Source organism: Ochlerotatus camptorhynchus, unplaced genomic scaffold, assembly GCF_037179485.1.
Source record: "Ochlerotatus camptorhynchus isolate MF236.1 unplaced genomic scaffold, CSIRO-AGI_Acam_v1.1 ptg000791l, whole genome shotgun sequence".
Lineage (NCBI taxonomy): Eukaryota > Metazoa > Arthropoda > Insecta > Diptera > Culicidae > Ochlerotatus > Ochlerotatus camptorhynchus.
Window position 1 is genome coordinate 1 of NW_027041256.1, and position 16,086 is coordinate 16,086.

At 39.1% G+C, this 16,086-nt stretch overlaps 1 long non-coding RNA gene across 2 annotated transcripts in view; it reads right to left on the reverse strand.

The window, feature by feature from the left end:
* Positions 1-4,560: 4,560 nt before the first annotated feature.
* Positions 4,561-16,086, reverse strand: part of LOC135715054 (uncharacterized) — a 29,352-nt gene continuing 17,826 nt past the window's right edge. For both annotated transcript variants that reach the window (XR_010518925.1, XR_010518926.1), the window contains exons 2-4: positions 6,181-6,329; positions 5,124-5,882; positions 4,561-5,067 (exon numbers count right to left, since the gene is read on the reverse strand). This is a non-coding gene — a long non-coding RNA (uncharacterized LOC135715054). The remainder of the gene's footprint in view (positions 5,068-5,123; positions 5,883-6,180; positions 6,330-16,086) is intronic.

Sequence of the window (16,086 nt, forward strand, 5' to 3'; positions counted from 1 at the left end):
CACTTACATTTTTTTTTAAGAAGGTCGAAAATCACAATATGGTGAATTTGACGTTTCTCGCTGTGAAAACTACCGAACCTTCAGTAAAATATTTCACCGAAGTCAGTGATGAAGCTGATTTACAGATCTGCCGGTAATTTTTTTTACCGTTTTCGTTGAATTGAAATGAAATCACCGAAATTCGGTAATTTTATTTACAGTTTTCAGCAAAAGAGCGAGAAAATACCGAAACATCTGTAATTTTTAGGATTACCGATCTAAGACGATAATTTTTTTTACCGAACTCAGGGTCTCTGTTTAAGTGTGTGCAATGCTTATTTCTGTTTGCAAACTTTGTAAACATATCAAACAGAAATGAATAAATAGTGTATTACTGAATTATAAGTGGGGATGGGTGGCATTCACTAGCCCGAGAATACCCTCCACATGCAAGCCTCTTCACCAACCATACATCAGTACACATTTATCGAGTCAGTAATTTTTAGCGAGTTTTTGAATTGCGGAACTCTTCGGTAAAATTTAAAAAATCTGTGAAAAATTCAAAGTTGAGAAAATGTGTTACGAAAATTTACTTCTGTTAACCCCGTGTAATGATGAAAAATAAAAATGTTCTATTTAATCCAATCTTTACGAATAACAGTCATTTGAATTTTAACCGAGTCAGTAATCCAAAAATCCAGTAAAAATACTAACTCATGTAGAAAAATCTAATAGCGAATTCGTTTATTATCGGGGTTAACACCAGTTGCAACCCAGTGCGAAACCGAACTTTTTGTCAGTGTGAACCTCAACCTGAGCTAGGTTTTAAAAACAAACGAGCAAACTGACGTTTGTCAGAAAACAAGCAGACCCAATCTTGATACCCGATCCAGGTTGGAACTGAATAATAAACGAATTCGCTATAAGTGTGTATACAGATGCAGCGGAGCTCCACACTCCTCCATCGAAACAGCACCGTAGCTGAGCTGCGAGTGCTATGAAATAAAAAGGACATCGACTTATTACCTGGGGGGGACGTGCTGTCAAATCAGCCTACTGATCATTCTTGTATGAAACTGGTTCCAAACGTAAACAAATGCTGTAAGTTTCTTATGGCTTGTTTACGTTTGGAACCAGTTTCATACAAGAATGATCAGTAGGCTGATTTGACAGCACGTCCCCCCAGGTAATAAGTCGATGTCCTTTTTATTTCATAGCACTCGCAGCTCAGCTACGGTGCTGTTTCGATGGAGGAGTGTGGAGCTCCGCTGCATCTGTATACACACTTAGATTTTTCTACATGAGTTAGTATTTTTACTGGATTTTTGGATTACTGACTCGGTTAAAATTCAAATGACTGTTATTCGTAAAGATTGGATAAAATAGAAAATTTTTATTTTTCATCATTACACGGGGTTAACAGAAGTAAATTTTCGTAACACATTTTTTCAACTTTGAATTTTTCACAGATTTTTTAAATTTTACCGAAGAGTTCCGCAATTCAAAAACTCGCTAAAAATTACTGACTCGATAAATGTGTACTGATGTATGGTTGGTGAAGAGGCTTGCATGTGGAGGGTATTCTCGGGCTAGTGAATGCCACCCATCCCCACTTATAATTCAGTAATACACTATTTATTCATTTCTGTTTGATATGTTTACAAAGTTTGCAAACAGAAATAAGCATTGCACACACTTAAACAGAGACCCTGAGTTTGGTAAAAAAAATTATCGTCTTAGATAGGTAATCCTAAAAATTACAGATGTTTCGGTATTTTCTCGCTCTATTGCTGAAAACTGTAAATAAAATTACCGAATTTCGGTGATTTCATTTCAATTCAACGAAAACGGTAAAAAAAATTACCGGCAGATCTGTAAATCAGCTTCATCACTGACTTCGGTGAAATATTTTACTGAAGGTTCGGTAAACAAACCGTTCCATTACCGAGTTCGGTAGTTTTCACAGCGAGAAACGTCAAATTCACCATATTGTGATTTTCGACCTTCTTAAAAAAAAAATGTAAGTGGAAACTTGTGAAAAATAAAAAAGTGCAATTATGGAGGCTGTTATGGACCAGCTGCAACACCAATATGAGCGATTCGTAGATATTTTCCGTAAGTAATGATATTTCGTTATCTAAATAAATGCCCATTGTTACAGATGGCAATGCTGTTGCTTGTTTTTTCATCAATAACCACATAAACCGGCAAACACAATTTTTTATTGTACATATCAGAAATGTGATGCAAGATAAAAATAACTTCTATTCTTTAAAAAGCCATATCATTGAAAAGCATCCACTTGAAAGCTTTGTTCCAGCCGGAAGTATCACGAAGGGAAACGATCCACTCGGGGAAACCCTTTTCATCGGTCATGAAATGCCTATTTACTCAATGCAATGAAGCAAGTTCTACCCGTGAATCAGAGACATCATTGAATGAACTTAACAAAAATATTCATCGGAGTATTTGTATTTAATTTGTATAATTGATAAAACCCGAAAAACACATTGAAACAATATTAAAGCGAATTAAATTTAAGTCGGTAGACTTTTAAAAAAATTACAGATCTTTCGGTAATTTTCATTTTCTCCGGTAAAAGCAATTACAAATCAAGCTTGTTTTTTCGGTAAACGTTACCGATCGTTCGGTAAATTTGACAGCTAATTTTGCTGATTCAGTTTACAGATTTTTCGGTTACGATTACCGAACACATTACCGACCGTTCAGCTGTTGAGAATTCGGTAAATGAATTACCGAAGTCGGTAATTTTTTCTAAGTGTGGCAGTGTAGTTACCAATTTTCCAAGTCATTGACTTCAGATAACTGTTCAAAGTCCCAGAATTTTTATAAGGGAATCATGAACAAAATACCAAAGACCACTATGACAAACGCGATCGGTCTGAAGGGATATTTACATAGAAATTGTTTTAAGGTGATACGATCCAGAACCTCGGGCTCTGGTTCCACTTCGCTTTTTCCAGGAGTCCATTATCTGCTACCGGAAAACATACAATCAAGAGCAAATTTCCATTACGTCGAATGTAACAAAGGTAAACAAAGTCGAGCTATCAGTGTCAATCGATTCTCTTGCTATTACACTATATGCTGTCCGAATATAGGATCAAATCTTATTTTTAAATTTATTTACCAGTCAAATTGCTTTTTGACGTAATCACCTTCCGATCAAAATAGTTTTCGATGTTACTTAAGTCACCCAATTTCTATGGAGATGCCGTTTGACTTAAGTAACAGCGCTGAGAAACCCGTGAAAAGTGTACGTTCGTCGTTTCGCTTTCTCATTATTAAAGTGAATAAATCGAACTGTTTGTTGCTAAGATGATTTCGGTGGTCCTAAAATGATGAATGGGCTGCACGTAAGGAGACGTAATTGATAATTCTCCCGAATATCCTGGTAAATACACTTTGACTTATGTAACAATAGGGGCCACCAAACGACGTGTAATAACTTTTGACTCAAAAACCAGTATTTTTTAGCATGAAAGCTAGCGATTTGCATTTGTATGATTAAAACCCTGCTAAATATGTTAAACATTGCTATCACTATGAGATTATATGTGTTTACTTGGAAATAGGAATAACTTTTCGGTCATCAAAACAAAACTTTATTTTTCTCGGATTGGTGCGAATGTTACTTACGACATAATGTAAATTTGCTCTTGCAATAACAAAACTGTGATGACAATTTAGTGCCTCAAATCACAATAGTGCCCGAGATTAACTTCATAGCAAACTCGAAGTGACTAACTAAAATGACTTTCCAATAGTTTTTAAATGGCTGTTTACACGCTAGACATATCACCAAATGTCAGAAATCGTTAAAAGTCACTTCAATAAAATATACATGATCGTCATATATAATATATATCTCTAAGTGAGCGATATTCATACCGTAAACAGGTATTTTTACTTGATTTTCTTATAGAGCAAACTTATATGACTTTGTCCAACAGTTAATATATGACATATCAACAGTTCTTCACTATAATATTTTTTTTTTCCTTTGGTTTGTTTTTTCCGTCGATCTTGTTTTCCGTGCTGAGCACCAATGCTACCGACGTGCCAGGAAGGCAGCTCCCACACCTGGACCTACCTATCGACCCATCAACTCATGAACCGGGGACCAACGGCTTTACTTCCCATCCGAAGGAAGGCGTGATCAGAAATGTTATGCCTCAGAACATCCCGGCGGCGCCGACTGGGATTGAACCCAGGCCTGCTGGGGTGAGAGGTTATCACGCTTACCACTACATCACCGGCGCCGTTACACTATAATATATATCGCACAATATTCTTATACAGCTAACCCTTCGCTAACCACGTTCAAAGCAAAGGAATGTCATGTACTAAGTATCTGAACTTACGAAAGAAATCATTCCATATCGCAGTCATAATTTTTAACTGATAATCCAATGGAATAATATTTGATTTTTTATGGGTATACACTTGTGCAGCGACGCCAACACATAATGACTGTGCTTTAAAACTATGAAAACAATGATTATTGTAGGTTGATTACGCAATCACACAATGCTCAACGATACCATTTTCAGCTCCCACTTGCCTCGCTGTACTTTATAGACGTTTCAGGATGTTACCTTCTATATTTGTTGTAGCTATTTTAGAAACCATGTTTTCTTTAGGTTTAGCAATAGCGACTGATGTATTTTGGGTTACTACAATGGCTTTCTGGACATTGGCCGGTGGATTTAGTATAGCCTGTGCTTTTGGTTGGCCCAGCATGGAGGAAGTCACCATCATTCGCACACCTTCCTGTACTGAGCACTTCTGTGGCATTGCCGGCAGAGCAACTTTATTAGTTAATGCACCACTAGTTACATGACCTGATGTAGAGTTTTCGTTACCACTAGCTGACGACATTATTTTTTGCAGTTTTTTGGAGAGCTCAGCTTTATCGTCTTTTTCACCTGTTGTTATAGTTGATATAGCTACTTGAGCAGTTGCGAGATTAGCAGTTGTCACATGCGTTGTGACTTTATTTTTAACGACTTCAGGCTTCAGGGGCGCACATATATCATCAAAATGAGCAGTATCATCGAAGGAATTCTGTAATAGATTAAAGGTTAGATGAGATGGAATGATTGTATTTATGGATTACATACAGGTGCACTGCTCAATTGAAGTGTACTATCAGAGAGATCACTTTCTGGTATAGCCACTAATTCCGATTCTGTATCATCTGTTTCCAAGCTTGAATCAGGATATTTTCGAAATCCCAGTGGATTTGTCTTTGATGGTTTGTGTTTTGAGGAGTGGCCATGTAATAACCCTTCTGTATAAAACAATGGACTGGGCGGAGGAGTTTCCTGCAATTTATCGTCGTGTTCAGTTACCAGTGACGGCTGGCTCAAGTCTCGGGACCGAGAAGGCATGTCCATTACAACGGTCGCCGGTATTCTTCGACATAGATGGAAATGGGATTCGAGCGAGTTTATGATGATCCGTAATAAATTCTGTATCTGATCTGCATATGGTGGTTGATTATATTGATATTTATACAATATTACCAGCAACGACATCATCCAGTTACGACGAACATGAATTTCCATGTACCACAGTGAAAAAGTATTTGAAATACTATGTATAGCTTCGTTTCCAGATTGTAGAAGGCCATTACCCTGATTCGGTGCATATAAAAGAACCTGTATAACAGTTGGTAACAGGAGCCATCCCATCAAGTGGTTTTGATCCAAAACTTGTGGTAAATTTGCTATAAATGAGTTGAATACTGCTGATGTTCTGAGCCGCGTTGGAGGTGTATGGAACAATTTTTCTGTTTGATTATAGCCAAGAAGTAAATAGAGATGGCGCAAAACGATCGATTGTTGTTTAACCATTGGTTTTTCATCCGTTGGGTAGGCCTACAACAGAATCATTCCTCATAAGAAATGCATTATGCACAGCAAAAAAATAATTTTGATATCACATCAAAGTGGATGCACTACAATCATGTCGAAAATTTCATGTAATTTTTATGACCACATAAATAAACAAATGCAGTAAAAGCAGCGTAATGTCAGTTCATGCATTGTATTAATGATAATTTTGTCCTTTTTAGCAAGTAATATTACACCATATTTTCGACATGATTGTAGTGCATCCACTTTGACGTGATATCAAAATTATTTTTTTGCTGTGTGGTATCATTTAATAACATACTAAATCAACTCGCGACATGAATTGCATAAGCAGGAAAACTAATAGATGTATTGTTTCTTTATCCGCTTCTTCAAGGTCAATAACACGATATAAACATCCAGACAGGTTGAAATCGTCACCTGCTCCTCCGATAGAATGAATGTGTCCGTCTAAAAAAATAACATAAGCACATATTAATCTTCCCTCGTTCATAAACTTGTTATGATAGTGTAGTTAAGCTTGAATATAATAGAGGTCTTGGGAATCGGGAGTACACATAAACTACAATAAAAGACCATAGTTTCACATACCAGATTTACGGACGAGCGCAGGAAGGCATGCCCTTTCCCAACATTTAGCAGTTTGAAACTAGGGTAAGTGTTCCACTTATGGGTTTAAAAAACATACAACATACCTATCCGTCATCTCTGCCTTATTCGATGTCTTCTAACTACTTGGATAAAAATAACCATAAAACTAGAGGCAAAACATTATAATCTTCAGATCTAATACTTTTGCTAAGAGTTCCTGCAGGGAGATTAACTAATGGATATTTTTGATTGCTAGTGAAACATTGCGAAAAAATGATTTCCTGCTAAATTTATGTATGGACTCAATATAAGGGTTACTTAGGTCGACATTAGGGACATTACCCCACGAGTAAATACATTGCAATCTCTTTTTGCACGTTTTTTTTACTTGGTTTTTTACATGGATTCCCGAATGATGCGGTTTTTTTCTGAGGTGTCTCAAAATAATATTGGTTTTTACACGGTATCTGTTTGTTTAAGTGCTTTTATTATCATTGACAACTACGAATGAATATCTTGTGGTCCTGACCACATAGAAGGTTGCTGTCTTGCCCAAGGTTATTCAGGGGGTATAGACCTTTCAGTGGGTGGACATATTTATTTAAAATAATCTCACTAATACACAGTTCGAAAAAGAAGTGTAAATTTCTGTTCAATATAATGCACATAAATGGAGCGTCACATATCATATACGTTTACATTATATATCATGTAAAGTTCTGACAAATGTCATGCAATGTAGCAATTAAAATTCAGAATTTTTATCTGTGTAGGTGTTAATTTGCATGTTACAGCCAGCAACCAATGATGTAACTAGTCTTGGACTGATTCTTTACAAACTGTTGGTACCCTATTTCTTCAGTTGCAGTTATATTAACACACTAATGTACCCCTATCATCATTCTCAACTATCGTATGGTCGTGATACCTTGAAAAGGAGATTGGCAAGGTGAGGAGAGGTGAATTTGATATGTCCTTTACTAGCTATCATGCTCTGATAGTTATCCCCTTTCTGATGGTATAAGTCACTACCCGCAATACATGGGTCTTATGGGAAAAACAACTGTTCCTAAATTATGTTTTTAAGTTCACCTGTGCTGGCTTCCTGTACACCTAGTGGGGTGCTGACGAGGTGACCCCTTTATTGCACTCTATGGCATATTGTTTTTCGGATCTGGTGGCTGGGGATTACCCGAGCTTAGCGTGTTCATAAATAAGTACGGGGATAATCTTGCGGTACAAACTCCAGAATCAAATAACCACAGCCTGAGCTAAAGCAAATTTAGTGAAACGTAGAAATTTAGAGTTTTTTTTTTTTCGCGCATCACACTCTAGTTCCTCGATGAGTGCATATGTGTGCATTTTTCGTAGAGTTTTTAGTAAATTTAGTTCCGCTTCTAATGGTGATAAAATATCTCAAATAGAATTATAACAGCCCGAACTATGGGAAGCCGCGCAAAACCTTGCTTGTTAACTGTCCCTCTCAGAGCTCAACCATCTTTTTTTTTATCTTCATTAAGGAGATTTTTAGCCACTGGCTGTTCGTCTCCAAGAGTTCAACCATCGTAAATACTAAGGGGAATTTGCATACAAGGAGGTAGGTAAAAAGATTTTCTTGCTTATTCTGCATTATTTAAAAAAGTTTTATTAATATGTACTTACATTAATCATTAAACATAATATTAAGATCAAGATGTCGCCAAAGTTCTCCAAAATGTCCTGGAGCTAAGATTTTGATGTTCTATGATAAGCTCAATGTGGTTTGGTACGCACGATCCCGACTTATTCAATACATCATCCGAACTTTGCAAAGCTTCATAGAATGGTAACAATGCTGATCTCCAAACTATTCTGGAGCTACGATCTTGACTATCTACAGGCTCAATATAGTCTTGAATAATGTCCTGAACATCTTTATTAATCCCTAAAGCTCAAGAGAGCTTCCTGATAACACGGGAATTACATAATGGCAGGCATGCTTCTACTACTGCTATAAAAAAAGTTTTCGGAATTTTGGAATCATTAGATGTTATAATGATATTTTGTACTTGTTAGACACAAGAATAGGTTGAAAGGATAGTGTTTGACGCTTTCGCTTTCAGATAGTCACAATGAGTGATTTTACGACTCGCGAGCACTCTGAGCGTGAACGTTCACAAATCATAAAATAGCTGATTGTGACACTCTGCAAGCAAAATTGACAGGTTTCATGTGCGAAACATATACTTTATAACCTCTTCAATTCACTTACAAGTACACGGACAGAAAATTGTTTGAATTGAATCAAAAAAACTTTATTTGTATTTAAACAAACAAATCCGGTTGAAATTATATTGCATTTTATTGTTCCGATAATACTTATTAAAATAAATACAAAATAAGATTTTTGTTTGTTTTAATAAGCCTTTCTTCAACTGCAACTATTGTAAAAATAACAATATTCTTTTATTAAGCCAACAATAGTTAATTTTAATTTAGCATTTATTTGTTGTGTCTATTCCCCGTGCCATGAATGCAAAAATAACTACCCACCATTCCCTCGTTCCCGGAAAAAATGTAAACAATGACACAATACTGTTCTCGTTTGATTCAGCTCTTTTCCGCGTTCGACGTGATATTGTTTTTAATTGTGAATTTCGGAAAAAAAGCAAGATTTCCGAAAATCTTGAGACTTGAGGTAAGTAAGTATGCTGCAGTTGCTAAATGTAAACAGTTTTCTTTCTTTTTTCCTTGATTTTTTTCCGTCAATCTTGTTTTCAGTACTGAGTACCAATGCTCCCGACGCCAGGAAGGCCGCTTCCACACCTGGACCCTACCTATCGACCCATCAACTCATGAACCGGAGAGATTTATGCCTCAGAAAGGTTTTTTAGATTCAATTGTAATTCTGTTTATTACAAAAAGATAACAAAACATAAAAATAATCGCAAATTATTAAATATTGAATCTATAAACATATTTTTATTTCTACTGCGTATATTTTCAGGCTTAATAAAATGTATATGATTGAATCAACAAGAAATCGCTTTTAAAAACAAACATATTTTTTGTTGACCCAGCTGCCAAATTTGACAGCTTACGTCAAAACCATGAAAGCTCTGGTAAATTCGAAAAGATTTTCTTTTTCATTTAACAGTCCATGGGTTCTTAGAAACAAAGATACCTTTTTTTATTTTTTTTTTACCTCATTGCCCGGAATCGAGCAATGAGATGGGACCCATGCAAAGGTGATGACAAAAGATCTTAAAGATAAAGCACTTAAAAGCTCTCGTATTTTCATGAGAAAATACGAGGAGTGCTTTACGGGCCTCATAGAGCGAATAGCCTCGACAGAACTGAGACTATCCGTAAAAATAAAATAATGATCTGGTGCAAGTGAGGCGATCGTTTCTAGCGTATAATGTATTGCCGCCAGCTCAGCAACATATACGGAACAAGGAGCTTGAAGCATTCGAAAGGCGCTATGAAATTCGTTAAAAATACCAAAACCAGCGGACGACTCTATTAGTGATCCATCTGTGAAGAACGATCTTGCGGAATCAACTTGGCCAAACTTTGCAGCGTAAATTGACGGAACAATCATGGAACGATGATGTTCTGGGATCCCACGAATCTCCCGCGTCATAGATAAATCAAAACTAACCGAATTGCCGAAGTCGGAGAAGCATACACGATGAGGATTATGCTGTGAAGGGCTGACATCCTGTGCTATGTACACGTAGTACAATGACATAAAACGAGTTTGAGGGTTCAGCTCAAGAAGCTTTTCAAAGTTTTCGATTACCAGTGGGTTCATAACTTCACAACGGGTGAGGAGCCTGAGGGACAATTCCGAGAACCGATCCGATAGTGGCAACATGCCCGCCAACACTTCTAGACTCTTCGTATGAGTCGAGTGCATGCATCCTAACGCGATACGAAGACAACGATACTGGATACGTTCCAGTTTGATGATGTGAGTTTTAGCCGCCGACTGAAAACTACCGTATTCTAAAACCGATAAAATCGTTGTCCGGTACAACGTTAGAAGATCTTGCGGATGGGCTCCCCACCACGTTCCGGTAATTGTTCGGAGAAAATTGATCCTTTGTTGGCATTTTCGTCTCAGATACTCAATGTGGGATCTCCAGGTGCATTTTGAATCGAACCAGACCCCAAGATATTTGAAGGACATAGAATGAGTGATCGGTTTACCCAAAAGTTGAAGCTTTGGTTGTGCTGGGCTATGCTTCCTAGAAAAAACGACCAACTCAGTTTTCTCCGTGAAGAATTCGATACCTAGCTGAATAGCCCAAGTAGACAAATTGTCTAAGGTATCCTGTAAGGGTCCTTGCAGGTCGACCCCTTTGGGCCCTGTCATAGACACTACGCCGTCATCTGCAAGTTGTCTCAACGTGCAGTTGTCACTTAGACAATTGTCAATTTCTCTGACGTAGAAATTATACAAAAGGGGGCTTAAACATGAGCCCTGGGGGAGACCCATGTAACTAAATCGAGAAGCTGTAGAGTTTCCATGAGAAAAGCTCATATGTTTCTCTGACAGCAAATTGTACAAAAAGTTATTTATCAATGGAGAAAGGCCACAAGCGTGGAGTTTGTCTGAAAGGACCTCAACGGATACTGAATCAAAAGCCCCCTTGATATCCAAGAATACAGAAGCCATTTGCTCTTTTTTAGCAAAAGCCAACTGAATTTCTGTGGAAAGCAACGCGAGACAGTCGTTCGTTCCCTTGCCCCTACGGAATCCAAATTGAGTATCTGAGAGTAGGTGGTTCGTCTCAACCCATTTGTCCAAGCGAAAAAGGATCATTTTCTCCAACAATTTTCGAATGCACGATAACATCGCGATGGGACGATACGAGTTATGATCTGAAGCGGGTTTTCCAGGCTTTTTAATGGCTATAACTCTCACTTGCCTCCAATCATCCGGAACAATATTGAGCTCCAGGAACTGACAAAAAAGTTCAACATGTGCCTCTTAGCGACGTCTGGGAGGTTCTTCAACAAGTTGAACTTGATTCTATCAGCCCCCGGAGCCGAATTGCCACACGAAAGGAGCGCGAGTGAGAGTTCCAGCATTGAAAAAGGCTGGCTGATCTCGTCTACAGAATTCGTCGTTTCGCGAGGAATCATCTGTGCCGGCACGGAATCAGGACATACTTTTCGCGCGAACTTGAGAATCCAACGATCTGAGTACTCCTCGCTCTCGTTGTTCGAAGACCGGTTACGCATCCTTCGCGCCGCGTTCCAAAGCGTATTCATCGACGTTTCGCGCGATAATCCGTCCTCGAATTGCCGCCAGTATCCGCGTTTCTTGGCTTTGATGAGGCTCTTGAGTTCGCGTTTAAGAGCCGAGTACGCTTCGAAATACACGGGTGTTCCACGTTTCCGGAAAAGCTTAAACGCGTCGGACTTTTTACGATAAACCTCAGTGCATTGGTGGTCCCACCAAGGGGAAGGAGGTTTCCTACGCAAAGACGTTCCAGGAACCGGCCGAGTTTGAGCTCGAAGCGCGCTGTCCAAGATCAGATTGGAGAGGAAGTTATATTCCTCCAACGGTGGAAGCCCTTCTACCGACGACACGGCTTCCTCTATCGCGGTCTTGAACGTTGTCCAATCGATATTACGGGTGAGGTCGTACGTGACGTTAACGGATTCCGACGGATTGAACCCACTGGCAATCGAAATTTTGATCGGCAAGTGATCACTACCGTGGGGATCCTGGATCACATTCCACGTGCAATCCAACGATAATGAGTTAGAGTAAAGTGTGAGGTCTAATTTACTTCCATTCGAAGATGGTCCAGCCAAACGTGTTACTTCTCCATTGTTAAGAATTGTCATATTGAAGTTATCACAGATGTCATATATAAAAGTAGAACGGTTGTCATCATACAGTTCCCCCCAGCCTGTACCGTGGGAATTAAAATCTCCCATAATCAACCGTGGAGCAGGAAGTACTGAACATATATCTGAAAGTTGTTTTCGATTAACAACGGCTCTAGGAGGAATATAAACAGAAGCAATACAAAGGCTCTTACCTTTAATAATAGCCTGACATGCGACAACTTCAATACCTGTAAATTGTGAAAGATTCACTCTATAGAAAGAATGGCACTTTTTGATCCCCAAAAGTACCCCTCCTCCACGCGAATCCTCACGATCCAGTCGAATAATGTTAAAATCATAAAAAGGAAGATCTATATCTGAAGAGAGCCAAGTTTCACAAAGAGCAAATGCATCACAATCATTATTGTGAACTAAAAACTTTAAAGAGTCTAATTTAGGAATAAGACTTCGACAATTCCACTGTAGAATAGCGATCAAATCCCCGACCTCGTTTGGAAAATTATCCATCGAAGGAAATGATTGCTGCAATGAGGGGCCACTTCAATGTCAATTGCTTCAAGAGGGTCTTCACAGTAGGAAGCATTGCCAGAACAATGCTTTTGAGAGGATCAGAAATATTCAGGTACTTGAGAATATCGTCCTCAATTTTATCAAATGAGAACAACCCAGATGAAGAAGGGGCTTCTGTTCTTAAAAATGGGACATCAGGGGTTTTGGATGTCCCCGGGAGAGGTGGAAAATCCTGGGTATAGTCAGTTCTTCTGAATCCAGGAGGAGTAGAAACTTCCTTTTTTCCACCACTCCTTGATTTGGGCAAGCTGATTTGGGGTTCTTTATTCTCAACTTTCCGCGAACGGATGCGTTTTCGTTTCCGTGCTGAAAAACAGAAAGAAGTTCCCTCCTCAGCCAAGTCAGAGTCAGTCTCGTCATCTGACAAAAGAGAAAAGGGATTTTTGTCGTTGGTCGATGGCGTGGCCGTCTTAAGCATTTCTGCAAAAGACTGCCGGGAACGTTCCTTAAGTGAGCGTTGTAATTTCTCCCCGCGTTGTTTGTACACCGGGCATGACGAGATACCATGAGGAGTTCCCTTACAGTACACGCATTTTGGTGCGGTAGCTGCACAGGTGTCATCCCCATGCTTCTCTCCGCATTTGGAACAGCGTGCCTTGCTGCCACAGTGGGAGGCCGTATGTCCCAACTGCTTACAGTTTTGGCAGTTCATGACCCGGGGAACGAACAAACGCACAGGTAGTCGAAGTTTTCCCAGCTCGATGTAGTGAGGAAGGGCTGAACCAGAAAAGGTCACACGGAACGAGTCTGTGGGGGTAAAACTCTTTTTACCCTCGCTGACAGATACTGAGCCCAGTTTTTGGACATCCAGTATCTTCACCGGAGGAAGCAAACGGTTCTTGAAACGGCCAACCGCCTGCTTCTCCAAGATCTCGGGGGTCAGACTCGCTTCGGTGACCACACCTTCGATCTCCACATCACGAGCTGGGATGTAAACTCTGTACTCGAGCGTGAAGAGCTGGGAGGCAGCAATCTCGTTAGCCTGCTTCAGGTTAGAGACGGAGACACGAAGTTTATTGTGCCTAACCTTCATGATTTCAGTCACGGCCGAGTATCGCTTCGTCAGATCATTAGTAATTTGCATTACATTCAAAGGTTTGTTTCTGGGCTGAAAGTAGACAACCCATGGGCTAGTCGAGTCATCTGGATAGGCTCGCGATCGGGGGTTTATCTGAGCCTGTCCTTTGCCAGACTGAGACGATGAACCAGGGAGAGATGACGTACGTTTTCGACCCTTCTTGCCATCGCGTGGCAAAGTGGTGTCATCTTCCGACAAAACGTCCATTTCGTCTTGCGACAAAATGTCCATTTTGCCGTACTAGTGGGAGCGAAAAACGCTCTACCACTGAAACGATAATCATTCGGACACAATACACAAAAAAAAACTACAAACACAGAACACAAACTTAAAATTTAACTGTGGACGATAGAGAGAAACAAGAACAAAAACTTATCTGATAATCCTATACTACTACCACCGAGCGTTTAAACGGCAGCAGCTGAGCGACGCGCAGCGTGGATGATCTTCGATCAGCGTGTGCGGGCGGTCTTCGTTGGTGTGTGCTTATGTGAGGGTCGGCACTCAGCTGAACACACGATGATAGATGAGCGGTGTAAATGCGGAGGCAGATGCTGACACTCGATGACGATGATCCGTGTGCAGGTATGCGTTACCACGCACCGATGGTGCGCAAAATGGTTGGCGAATTGGCAATCGTAAAAACAATTTTCCTTCCGATGATGCCGAAAACACACTTTCTTCTCAGAAAAAAACTCACTTTTAGTTAATTATTTAGCTGGGAACTCTAAGCGAGAAAAAACTGACAATTTAAATCAAGCGAATAGCGAGAAAACTTCCAAAATAGCGGAGCGCGAACTAAGTCGACCGTACTTCTTGCTAGGACGCAGTGGAATGAAAAAAAAACAAAGATACTGGATTGTTGAAATAATAATGATTTCTTTTTGCAGCCAAAACAGAATGATATTCTTATTAATTTTACGTCCAATATTATTACGTTTAAAATATTTTTTTTCTGCGTGTACAACATATCATAATAACATCCAATGATTTTATAATTCCGAACAATATTTTTTTATAGCATGTGAGTGGAAGCCTCGGTGGAAGCAACCCTGCACATGCAAAATAAAATATTTTAAACGTAATAATGTTTGACGTAAAACCAATAAGAATTTCATTTTGTTTTGGCTGCAGAAAGAAATCATTATTGTTTCAACAATCCAGTATTTTTGTTCTTCAAAACCCATGGATTATTAAATCAAAAAGAAAATCGTTTCGAACTTACACAAGAGCTTTCATCGATTTGACGTAAGCTGTCAAATTTGGCAGCTGGGTCAACAACAAAAATATAGATGAAAAAACCGATTTGTACCTTCCTTAAAAGTTGTTCTAGCTCGCTATTCTAATATCTATATGCAATCTTCACACTGTCGTACTCTAACGGAACTATCAACTCTATGCTTTCATCTTCTCCATCTATCGTATAAAAATTACCACTACAGTCTGTTATTTGAAATTAGCATCTTCAACTATGTAAATCGTTGACTTCACGTAGAAGTAATACTAAAACATATAGTCAAAGTATATAACTCTGGATGGGAGCATACCATCAATTACTGTCAATGGTCGAAAGGTACAGTAGCAGCACCTACCCCACCCGTGTCCCCTCAAGATCGTCAAGTCGACGATGACAGGAGCACATATCGTGGTAGGGGTAAACAATAGTTGCAATTTCCAAACCTACGACTGGATACCTTCCTTCAAATAACAACTGAAGTGCGGTAAAAAATCGGTAGAACTGTTTCAAACACACAGTTGGTACTTGAGCGGGTCGGTTTTCATCTCTTTTTGCCAGTGGTGGTGGGGGGGGGGGACACCCCTTACCATCCCTCTCCAAAGGGGGAGTTTGGTAAAGAGAGATGAAAAAACTGTTTGTACCTTCCTTAAAAGTTGTCCTAGCTCGCTATTCTAATATCTATATGCAATCTTCACACTGCCGTACTCTAACGGAACTATCAACTCTATGCTTTCATCTACTCCATCTATCGTATAAAAATTACCACTACAGTCTGTTATTTGAAATTAGCATCTTCAACTATGTAAATCGTTGACTTCACGTAGAAGTAATACTAAAACATATAGTCAAAGAACAAAAATATGTTTGTTTTTAAAACAGAT